The sequence below is a fragment of the Aegilops tauschii genome, chromosome 5 (genome assembly GCF_002575655.3).
Source record: "Aegilops tauschii subsp. strangulata cultivar AL8/78 chromosome 5, Aet v6.0, whole genome shotgun sequence".
Taxonomy (NCBI): domain Eukaryota; kingdom Viridiplantae; phylum Streptophyta; class Magnoliopsida; order Poales; family Poaceae; genus Aegilops; species Aegilops tauschii.
Genome location: NC_053039.3, coordinates 549,207,344 through 549,218,406, shown reverse-complemented (window position 1 = coordinate 549,218,406; position 11,063 = coordinate 549,207,344). Strand labels below are relative to the sequence as shown.

At 45.5% G+C, this 11,063-nt stretch overlaps 1 long non-coding RNA gene across 3 annotated transcripts; it reads right to left on the bottom strand.

Annotated features, from left to right (window-relative positions):
• Positions 1–4,089: 4,089 nt before the first annotated feature.
• LOC109751734 (uncharacterized) lies at positions 4,090–7,997 on the bottom strand. Of its 3 annotated transcripts, XR_006664717.2 has the most exons (7): positions 7,591–7,994; positions 7,209–7,282; positions 6,342–6,528; positions 5,174–5,333; positions 4,708–4,777; positions 4,454–4,559; positions 4,090–4,308 (listed from the first exon to the last, which is right to left on the bottom strand). It is a non-coding gene; the product is annotated as an uncharacterized lncRNA (long non-coding RNA). The 3 variants fall into 3 exon arrangements; XR_012183407.1 differs by having other exon boundaries at positions 6,337–6,528; positions 7,209–7,997; XR_012183406.1 differs by having other exon boundaries at positions 7,209–7,994.
• Between the last annotated feature and the right edge of the window lie 3,066 nt (positions 7,998–11,063).

Here is an 11,063-nt window from a genome sequence, read left to right as displayed (position 1 = left end):
TCCCGGCAACCTCATCTCGCCACGCACTCACGGTGGCGCCGCGCGCGGCTGTGGCTGGCGTCCGACCGGAGACGCGCACGCATGCACCCGCGCGGTGGTGGCCTCCATCTGGTTCGGGGCCGGACGGCATGCGTTCAATCGTCGATCGCCAGTGCATGCATGGCAATAAGCTGGGAGAGCTCGGCCAAGATCCTCGGAGGAACAAGTGGAGACGGGGAAAGTGAAACCAGTGTTAACCTCACACCACCCGTGTGTCGAGTATGCCTGTGGCTGTGTCACCAGGTCTTCAACCGTCTCTCACTCACACATACACGTGAGTTGAGCTTGGACAAATATAGCCGGTGAGCGGTGAGGTGATCGATGGAGCTCTGGGCTCTGGAGATAATTAGATAAGAGAGTCAGTTAATCGTTGGGAGAAGTTATGATAAGCCTCTTCACCTGGCTCGGCCTTTTCTTATTTATATAGCCGGGCCATACCAATGGCTGTAATATGACCATTTTTTCTCGCAAGCAAAATTAACATATTAGGGGTTTAAGTTTTAGGTGGCGCTAGCCGCTAGGCACCGGCGGACCGGCCACGGACCTGGATCGGTGGCCTCCCCCACCGTCTGATATGACGAATCAGGCTGATTCTTCCTTCCCCTGCTCCGCGACTCACACCCCTCCCTTGCTTCCATCTCCATCTCCCCAACCGCCCTGCTCCCAATCCTCATCTCGCGTGCTGCATGCCTCGTGCAACATTCAGCGCTCGCAGGTTGCAGCAACCTCAACGACGACGATACCTTGTCACAAGGTCCCCGCGTTGCCGGTCACAACTCCCGTCACCGGAGTCGAAGCAAAGTTGTCTCTCCTCCCAGGAGCAGCTCACGACGACATCTGGTCATAGCATTGGCTAGCGCTGGTCATAGCATTGGGCATGACCAGCCGTAACATTCTCTGACATTGTTCTCTGTCCGCAGGCGGTTGCAGCTCTGTCTCCCACTGCGGCTGTAGCATCGTTGATCGCCATGGCTACCCGAGCTCTGACCGTAGTGGTTGCACCTACGCCGTCCGTGGTCACAACATTGTGGTTGCCGTTGCTAGCGCCGCGGCTCTGGCCATAAGCGTTTGTAGCTCTAGCCACAGGTACGCGCTGCACGGCTCGGGCAGTTGAAGCATCGATGGCACGCCATTCTAGCACCACTGCGCGATGGTTCTAGCATCACCATGTGCCATCGCTGGCTCACCACGAGTGATTGCATCATCCAAGACACATCGTTCTAGCACGGGCGCATGCCAGTTCCAGCAATGCCACACGCCGATTCCAGCATCACCATGTGCCGGTTCCAGCATGGGTGCACACCCGTCGCAACATTGTGCATTGTTGGTTCCAACAACATGATCATGGAGTTTGAGTCGCGCATGTGTTAGCGGAATGCACTAGTGACCACTACTAGCTATTTGACGGAAGGTTGTTGTTGTTTGGCGCGGACATTTGATGTATATGGTTGTATGGTTGGCTCTTGTATTTATGTTCGCGGATGCGTCTAGACACATCTGCGGGCGAATGGTGAGTCTTATTTTGGGAACGATGTTCGAGATGCCCTGGTATGCTTTCCATTGTGTTCAGCCGACAAGGTAAGGTCAAACAAGCTTCTTTTTACCGGAGTCAATCTACTGATATTGTTTATATATATATATATATATATATATATATATATATATATATATATATATATATATATATATATATATATATATATATATATATATATATATATATAAGTATAATTAAAGGCAGTTTGTGTAAAATTGTGGGGTCCTTACCGGCGGGAGGGCTCCGTTTTTAGGTGTGCCTTTGAGTTTAAGTAGGGCTTGTGTCCTAGTCAGGAAGGCAAGGCGACAGTGACTTCCTGAAGATGGAATAAGGTTCTCCCCACCTAGCCCCCGTCCCGGTGGTGCTTCTAGCATCGTCGGTGAGCGTGTGGAGGTTTGCCTTCGACAAATCTCGTGGGATTCGGTTGGCATTTGTCTTCGATAGATCCACTTGGATCTGGTCTTTGTTTGTCTACTTTCGTGTGTCTACAGGTTGGATCCTTCCGATCTACGTCTCTCTTCACTAGTGCCGGTTGCTGTTCTGGTGTGATGGTTCTCTAGGGTCTTACCACGGCGACTTCCCGATCGTCTACTACAACAAGGCTTGCCTGCCTCCGGTGATGGAGGGGCGATGATGATAGAGTGCCTTCAGCTCGCTCTAGTGCTTGTAATCATCGCTAGGTGGTCTAAGGAGATGGATGTAATTTTTTAATTCTGGTGTTATTCGTACTACCTTCACAGTTGATGAATAGATCGGAAGTTTCCCCCCAAAAAAGAAAGCTGCGGGGTAAACTGACCCACAACTTTTACAAAAGATTGCCACTACTACATGTGATCCAGGTGATATCAACGGAAAAATTCAAAACTCGGCCTATTCTCTCTATCAACATGATACTTCCTTTTTGTGTGATCCGGTAACGGAACAAAAAGTACCCCACACCTATTTCCCAAAAGAGGTGACCTTGGGTTATCCAACCCACGAGAGGAAGGTTCCCTTGAAGCGATGGTCTCTAGCAAGCTTCTGTCAAAGAAATAATTCCAGCTTTTGACTGGATCAATCAAGCTAATTGTGATGAAACACTTATAATAAAAAGAGGTACGGGTATGAGGTCTCAATGTTTACAACCATGTATTTGTGTTGGGACCAAATATGATCATAATTTGTGTGTTGGAAGTCACCCATCGAGATGTGCTTGTTTCGAATCGAAGTGGGGGATGTGTCCAAATAATATCTTGACCGACACGCGTCCTGCATCAAGAATCATTTGTCCAACCGAAGGCCCTATCCGTCTCGCGGTGTTGCCTCGATAATTAAGATTATTATAACCAGACAAGAGCTTTGTGCATTTAATGACTACACCTCAAGAATCCCTAAGGATTGAATCTGTATTACCGTATTAAACCCTTTTGTCACTGGTGTTAAGAATAACACTTCATGTTCTCCCTGCCTTAGCCTCTCCGTGGCTCGATCTCCATGATCCTGGGTACCTGCAGGGATGAAGATCACAGACAAGACAAGAGAAATCTGCGGAACAATTTTATTTCACACATATGGAACGTTAATTCAAAGCCCTTCTATTGATCCCCACAACAAAGATAGAGGGTTGCAAGGCCTATGCCCCAACCCATATCTTACTGAACTACTCACACATGAAGATTAGATCGCATGAAGAACACATTGAAGAAAACATCTAGAAGATTGATTGATTAATAATATGTCTTACAATGGATGCCTTATGCGATGCACGATACAATTATGAACTAGAGGGATATGGACTATGGTGGTGATGGCTATGGAGATGGAAATGGCGATGACTAGGGTTGATGAGAGGGGATGAAGATGGCTCTATTCTGGCTTCACCCGGACATTCTATTGACATTCTGGCATGGTCCCTTTATGAAGGTTGTTTAGGTGGACGAGGAGCCTCGGAATTCACGCCATATGACCGAAACACCATCTTTTGCATAGTTTCCTCTGGTGCGCCTCCTGACGATTTCTTCTATCTCCTTTCCCATTCCTTTGCATGTTCACGCGTGATTTCTTCCCTTTTTAGCCCATTTTCTGTGGAAACACATCAAAGAGAGGATTTATGGAGTTCTTTGCATTCATTAGTCATTAGTAGCAATATCGGAGCGAATATCTCGGTTTTAATGAAATATCTCGGTTTAAACAAAGGGTGAATGAGTGTAAAAATATCACTCATCACAATAGTTAGAGCCTTGTTGTGCTCATGTTAGAGAAAACATTGGTCAAAGACTATGTTAATAATTTCTTCACCAAGTCAACTGGCCGGGTTTTCACATCATCCAAGAAGTATAGAAGGCCATCAAGTTCACACCTCGAAGCTTCATCCAGGTTGATGAGTCATGCCAACTAGATCGGATTCGCGCCTCGGCGCGAGGGTGCCGGTCATAACGTTTTGACAAAGCGTGTACAGATTGTATGCAGGAAACCAGGTATAGCATGTGCAGGCAACTATTTGTGTTAGAAGCATAACATAATGGAACTGAAGATGACAATCACATTATAAGACAGAATCAAGCTCGGTGCTTTCATACGATGAGAGATAGAACACATGACCATTTTTTATGACAGAGAGATAGGAACACATGACCATTTTGTACAACTATTTACAACGGCGGACTTCCTGCTACCGGCCACTTCGCCGGCTAAGCGGCACTGCTCCGCGCATTTAGGAGCAACTCAGTCGCTGCGCCGAGGCTGCTACACTCCTGCAACATCACCAAAAATCACCATCGTCATGCGCGCAATAACAACATATCAGATCAGAAACCCTAGGCCAAAGGGAATGAAACCGCGGAAAGCAAAGAGGCGAGAAGGGGCAAGAGGGGTGAGGGGGATGGGAAGGGATCTCACCATGGCCGGGATCTAGCAAGGAGGTCGCACCAGCGACGCAGTAGGAGCGCTAGGCGAGCTCGTCGCTGCCGCTGCTGAGGGCCAGGTGAACTCGTCGCTTTGCCGGCTAGAATGCAAAGGTTTTAAAAGTCAAAGACTAATGCAATGTAGAATTCATGTTTCTAGCACAACCCACCATTATTTATAAGATAGGACATGCACTTCTTATCACCAAGTAATCTTATATGTCACAGGAGGCTATATTAGAGTTTTACCTTCATTGTCATTGATGCATATCGGATCAGTACTCCTTGACCCTTTCATAATGTGGTTGTTGCTGGTTCCCTGGGATGAGTAAAACTGCATTAGTATTTGTATCTACGCTTGTTCAGAAACAATTTGGCTGTAATCAATCCGAAGAATATAAGGACTGTTATTCCTTGTTTGAAATAGCAAAATCTACATGGCATAAAAGAGTCAGTATCCAGCCCGGTAATACTTGTATAGAACATATACAATTGTGCTCCCGATAATACCTAATATACATATTTGAAGTACCCATATATCAAAAGCATCAGCAAAGCAAAATCAAGAAGACAATCGATATCAACTATAACCACAAGCATTGAATATATACTTATCCATTCATTGGTAACATGTTTCAGGCTGTACATTTACATAGGGCAAGATTCAGTACAAAATGACGACTTGCAGGAGCTGAAACTACTGAAACTCTTATACCTATGGAAATAGCGCTACACGAAGGTGAGTCGGCAGCAATAAGGAGAAACATGGCAGCAGTGTAGCAATGCACTCTTCCGGCCTCCCTTGCACTTCCACAATTTCAAGGCGACCTCCCATTTTGTCCCTCCCACAAGCTGTGGCACATACACATGCTGATCTGTATGTCGAGGTGTAGAAAATGGAATAAGGTCATTCGTAGATAAAAACATTGGTCATGCAAGGCAGATTCAATTCCTTCTGTACTTGGAATAAGATAACTCCATACTCATAATACATAATACCATCGAAGACAAAAGATTACACCTACCATAACAATAATCTAATATCACCTCCTCCTTTAAGTCATGAGAAGGGAAATCAAATGGCATAAAACGGCCTTCTCCGAAGCTCAGTTATATAAGTGAAATAAAGGAGACCACATCACCCAACAAAAGATATATTCGCACTTGCATTAGATATTAGCTCACATATATGTATTAGTGGCAGATCCAACTTCCAAAGCTCAATGAAAAATTGATAGCATATCATTTGATGTTGCGGTCAAAGGTTATCAAGTGTTTATTTCCACAATCAAAAGATACGTAAGCATTAAAACTGGAACACGCTAAAGTTTCTAGTTACTCACTCTGTTGCAGAACTGGAAATAATCACATACTGGTTCATGCAAGAACCACATCAATTATAATATCATGGACCAAAACATCATCCTCTTCTTTACCAAAATATAAAGTAGCAGCCCTATTCTATAAAATCAAATTAAGTATACTTAACAATGCACAATATCACATTGTGTCAAGGAACTGCAGAACTGGAACGGATAAGCAAGGACATATACACCATATACTCTGCACTCTAACATGCCTGAGGTAAAGACATTACAGGTTAGGAAAAATAGGTAGAAAATTATAGCCTTACAGGGAATAAACTTAATGTAACTATAATAATCAATCCAAATATGGTGCCAATCCATTTATGCTGGCCAGGTTAATTCTCTAAGAAATACACAAATGAATTGATACTTAATTCCTGAATCTAGTTAGCAATCTAAATCAACCTATCTCCAGCCCCAAAAAATACAAAAGCAGCGCATAAGTCACTATTTAAAAGGATCCTGAGAATAATGACACCAGAATAAATTGGAACAGAGATTAGGGATCGACCTAACCTAGGCCACAACTCATAGAAGTGACGTTGAGGTGTAAGTACCCAACATGTGGAACGGGAGGCTTCAGTACATCACAACAGTGTTGTTGGGGAGAGCCGGTCTTGTAAATGAAGCATCCCTTTCCAGGAGACGACCTTCTAGGTCTTCATGTTCATATACAGAGAATGCAACTATTGCCGCCTCATCCCTGTACATATTTATGAACTAAAAGAATCAGACTTAACCAAGAGTGCCCTGTTCAAAGAGTTTCACTGGGTAAAGAAAAACAGAGGATAAAAAAGCTTGCATATTTATTAGGAACGAGTGAGTGGTACTGCACACTTACTTGAAATGTTTTATCATTTGCAAGCCTGGAACACTACAACAGCATGTGAATGTAAATGAAAAGTAACATCGACACATTGTTACATACTGTCATGTCCAGTGTCTCGTATTTAGAAAACAGAAGCTATTTAAAATATGATGGTTGGGACATATCTCGAGGGAAGTTCAAAAGCTAAATCTGACTAAACACGCCTTTTTTTGCCTGAATACTTGGAAATCAGCGACTTACTATAGAGCATGTCTCCAACAATACAGTTCAGGTTGAAATGAACCGAGCATTTAATGTTTATTAAATAATAGAAGATATACAAAACTAATCCTTCAAGAACAACCTGCAATGGAAAGCATTTTAGAACACGTGTGTTTTTTCTTAGTGCCTGAAACAAATGCATGTTTACATGAGAGGAAAAGTCACTAAACGCTACTCTGTATCATGTTGGCAAGCTGACTGGCTACTTGGCATGGAAGAATGCTTTCACCAGGCAGAGCTAGCTAAAATTAGAAGAAAAAATCAAGCAGACTTGACAACAGGAGCATACAGACCTTCGTCGATGTCGTTGTCATCTTCGATTTAATAGAGAAACCAGAATAGTTTGAATACCATGTCTTTTCTTTACCTGAATACACATATACAACTAATGTTTGTCAGTTCCAAAATCCAGCCAAAACTGAAGTTATGCATGGGCATGATCCATTGAAAGTTGATTTTGTACAGGGGGCAATGGATTTCTAAGTTGATTTGCAAGGAAAATTGATGTAATTATGTGCCAATAGGATACATTCAGAATGCTAGAAACCTATGGAGAGGAAAAGCAAGTACATATTTATAGAGGTCAAGACTCAACTTGAATCTAGAACAGCAGATGTAGTTTCACCGTGATCAATTTAGACAATACTGAAATTGGCATGACTGTGATTTGCATACCAGTATTAGGTCACTTCTTAGTCTGCTCACAGAATGTTGATCAAGAGTTCTACGGCCATATGCATTATTTATTGGAACCATTTAGTAGTAGGTTTTGGGTCTACATCAAATGTGTTCACAGAAACAAATAACATCCATTATCAATGACTCGTTTTTGGATAACAATGCAGAGCTCAACTGGCTTGCAGTGCAACTTGAAGGTTTCTTCAGCAGCAAGCTGCTCATTTGGAGACAGCTGAATTGTCGACGGTTGACGACACATGTTGTCTGCCCTGCCCTGCATATTATATTATGTATAAGTAGGAAGGAAACAAAAAGGAAGATACATTTATATACAGAGACATGGTTGTGTATAACAGACTACAATTTACTCAAAAAAGATTCCAGATGCTATATAACAATGATAAGCAAGCAGCCTGAAAAGAGGGAGGCATTTTGCTGAATGAATGAATGCCTCAACATTAATTATTGTTTTCTTTTCTTGGAATTATTTATATTTATATTCGTGGTTCCCCTGCCCTACCCTTGATACACACATACAACAAAATAGGTAAGTAACAACCGAGAGCCCATCTAATCCTCGTCAAGGTCCTAGCTAGCAAGGTATGTTGGAACTGGAGTTGTGCATGTATCCCCATCTACAACGCCACCATGTCGACATGAACAAAATCTGCCGCACTGGTTTTCAATTGAAAAGCAACCTTTTTAAGAACTGAAAGGGCCTATTCGATAGAGGGGCATCATGGAAATATTTCAAATACAATCATGAAATGTGGAAAATGCTCTGGACCTTCTGTTGATAAGCATTCGTGGGGCTTCATCAGAGCACTGTATGAAATTCAGTTTCTATAATGGGCAACCATAGATAAAAGGGACACATCCAATTCAAAATTATCTTGAGCTGTTGTGATATTTCACCAAAAGTAACATGATGCAAAAACTCATGTACCAACCTTCATGTATGCAACTGCAAATTAGTTACCATTGGTACTTAAGCGTTCCCAAACTACCATTAATCAACAACTTCATAGAAAATCTAACCTTGTACTATTAGGTGAACCCGTAGTGCTGCTTTTATGCCTTTTTCTCTCCAATATATATCATACAATGCATTTTCCTAAGCATCATACATACATAAAAGAAAAGGAAAAATAAGATCAAGCAAAACACACCATAAAAATTGCAGGTTCTTGATCCAGTGTCACCTGCTTGGCTTGCTTCCTGTACATTGTTTGCACGGGCCACTCCTGAGTATCTGAATCAGTTGTAGAAATCAAACTCAGATGTGGAGAAAGGGAAAAAACATGGATCGATTAGAGACATTAAAGTGGGGGAACATAAGAGAACTGGGAGAGAAAAAAAGGGCGGAGGAACCTCACCTGGTCGTCCATGGAAAGAACGACGGCGACGGTGCCGCAGCAGCCATCTCGGAGAGCCATTGTTGAAATATTAGGCAAGTTCATGATTAATTTCAGTAAATAATTCATGACTAGAAGAGATACTAGCATGCAATAATCTAGCAAACTAGAAGAACAGCAAGACATGCATAACAGTAGCAAACACGTAACAATAGCTGTAGAAACAGACATGAACAGAGGATGTTGGACGTACTGATCGTTAGCTATTATGGGTGCGACAGTGTTGATGACGATGTTGGCGACGATCTGCTGCTGACGGCGATGAATACGACGATGAGTAGCACCGCCCGACTTGGACGGAAGACGACCCGTGATGACGAATTTGAGCAGTCGCGCACAGCGCTTCCCAAAAACCTAATTCGTCCTCTCCCGGTGCAGGATCGCAAAGACGAACGGTTCCGGAGACCTGCTCTCCCACGCGCCGATGCACGCCGGCGTTTGGGATGGAGTAGACTACGATGGCGGCGCAAGTTGTGAGATGAGGCAAAACCCTATGTGTTTTTCGGTGTGTCTCTGGCCGCAGCCGGTAGCTGTATATATATTAGGACCAGAGGCGGTATTGTGTCGCGACCACAATCCCAAACCGACTCGGTTTCTAATTCGTATACTTACCGGACAAGAAATCAAAAACTTGTCTGCCAAGACATAAAAATAAAACGGCAAAAGGAAGTTGCGCTCCTGCAAGGAGACGGACCGGATTTCGTCGGACCATTCACGCGCATGTCGCATGTACGCGCCGCCACGCCACGCCACGCCACGGCCCGGTAATTATGGTGGAGAAACCACACCTTTATAAAATGTTTAAATACTATGAGATGAATAAAACAGTAGCAAAAACAATTATATAAGTGTTATTAAATTTAAACAAATATTAAACTAGTTTATTTAGTCACTAAAAACTTTTTACAACTCCGATTTAGGTGTGGGCTTTAACTTATTATAAAACTATAACTATTAAAGAAATAAAATAAAACAGTAAAGGAAAATAAATAAAAGAAAACACAAACAAAAAAAACAGAAGACAATCAAAAAAAGGAAAAGACCCCCGCGCTGGGCCAAGTGGCCCAGCTGGCCTCAGCCGCCCGAATGGGCCGGCCCACCCACTCCCTTGGCCTACTTAGGCTGCCCCCCTCACCACCGAACCCTAACCCCCGCACCCACTACCCCCACACTCCTCCCCCCCCCACGTCTCTCTTCCCCTCGTCCCGATCTAGATCAGGGTCGCGCCCGATCCCGACGCAGCCGCCCATCCCCGACTCCGCCCTCGTCGCCCGGAACGACTCCGCCGCCGGAGGACCTTGCTGGACCGCCTCCACCTCATCGTCGCCTTCCTCGTCTTCCTCCCCGACTCGCCTCACCAAGCCTTGCCGCCTTGTGCCCCTGCAACGCCGGTGAGGCCATCGGCCTCCGCCTTCCCTCCTCTTCCCCTCCGTCGCCGTGCACACTCGCCGACCGGGCCCCGAACGTGCTCACCGCGCCGGCGCACGCCTCGGACCATCGCCTCGTACGAGCGCTGACTGCGCTCACCGCATCCTCGCCTCGCCCGGCGCGCCTCCACACGCGCCCACGGCCGCGCGGCCCTGCTGTCGTGCGGTTGCGGCTCCCTCCCCACTCCGCGCTCGCCTCGGCCCCCGTCCCTCTCCCCGCGATGCCTCTTCCCCCCTTCCGGCGCTCGCCTCCGGCCGCCGTGCCGCGGTGCTGGTCGCCGCTGCCGGCCGCACCGTCGCCATCGCCTTGTGCCCGTTCGGGCGAGTCCGCCCCCTGCTCGCCCGCTTCCCCCATTGGTGCCCACCTCGCTCGCCTCTGCCTCCCGCCGGAGCTCCACGCCGGCCGCCGCTGCTGCCGCTCCCCACGCTCGCCCGCGCCTCTGCTCGCCCCCCCCGTCGCCGGGGCAGGCTACGGCCTCGGGCACGCGCACCACACCCGGGCGCCCGCTAACGCCGAACCCACTTCCCCCCTGGCCCCATGACATGTGGGGCCCAGCCCCTGGAACATTAAAAAATGATGAAAATGATTAAAAAAATAAAATAAAATAAAAATAAAAGATAATAATAA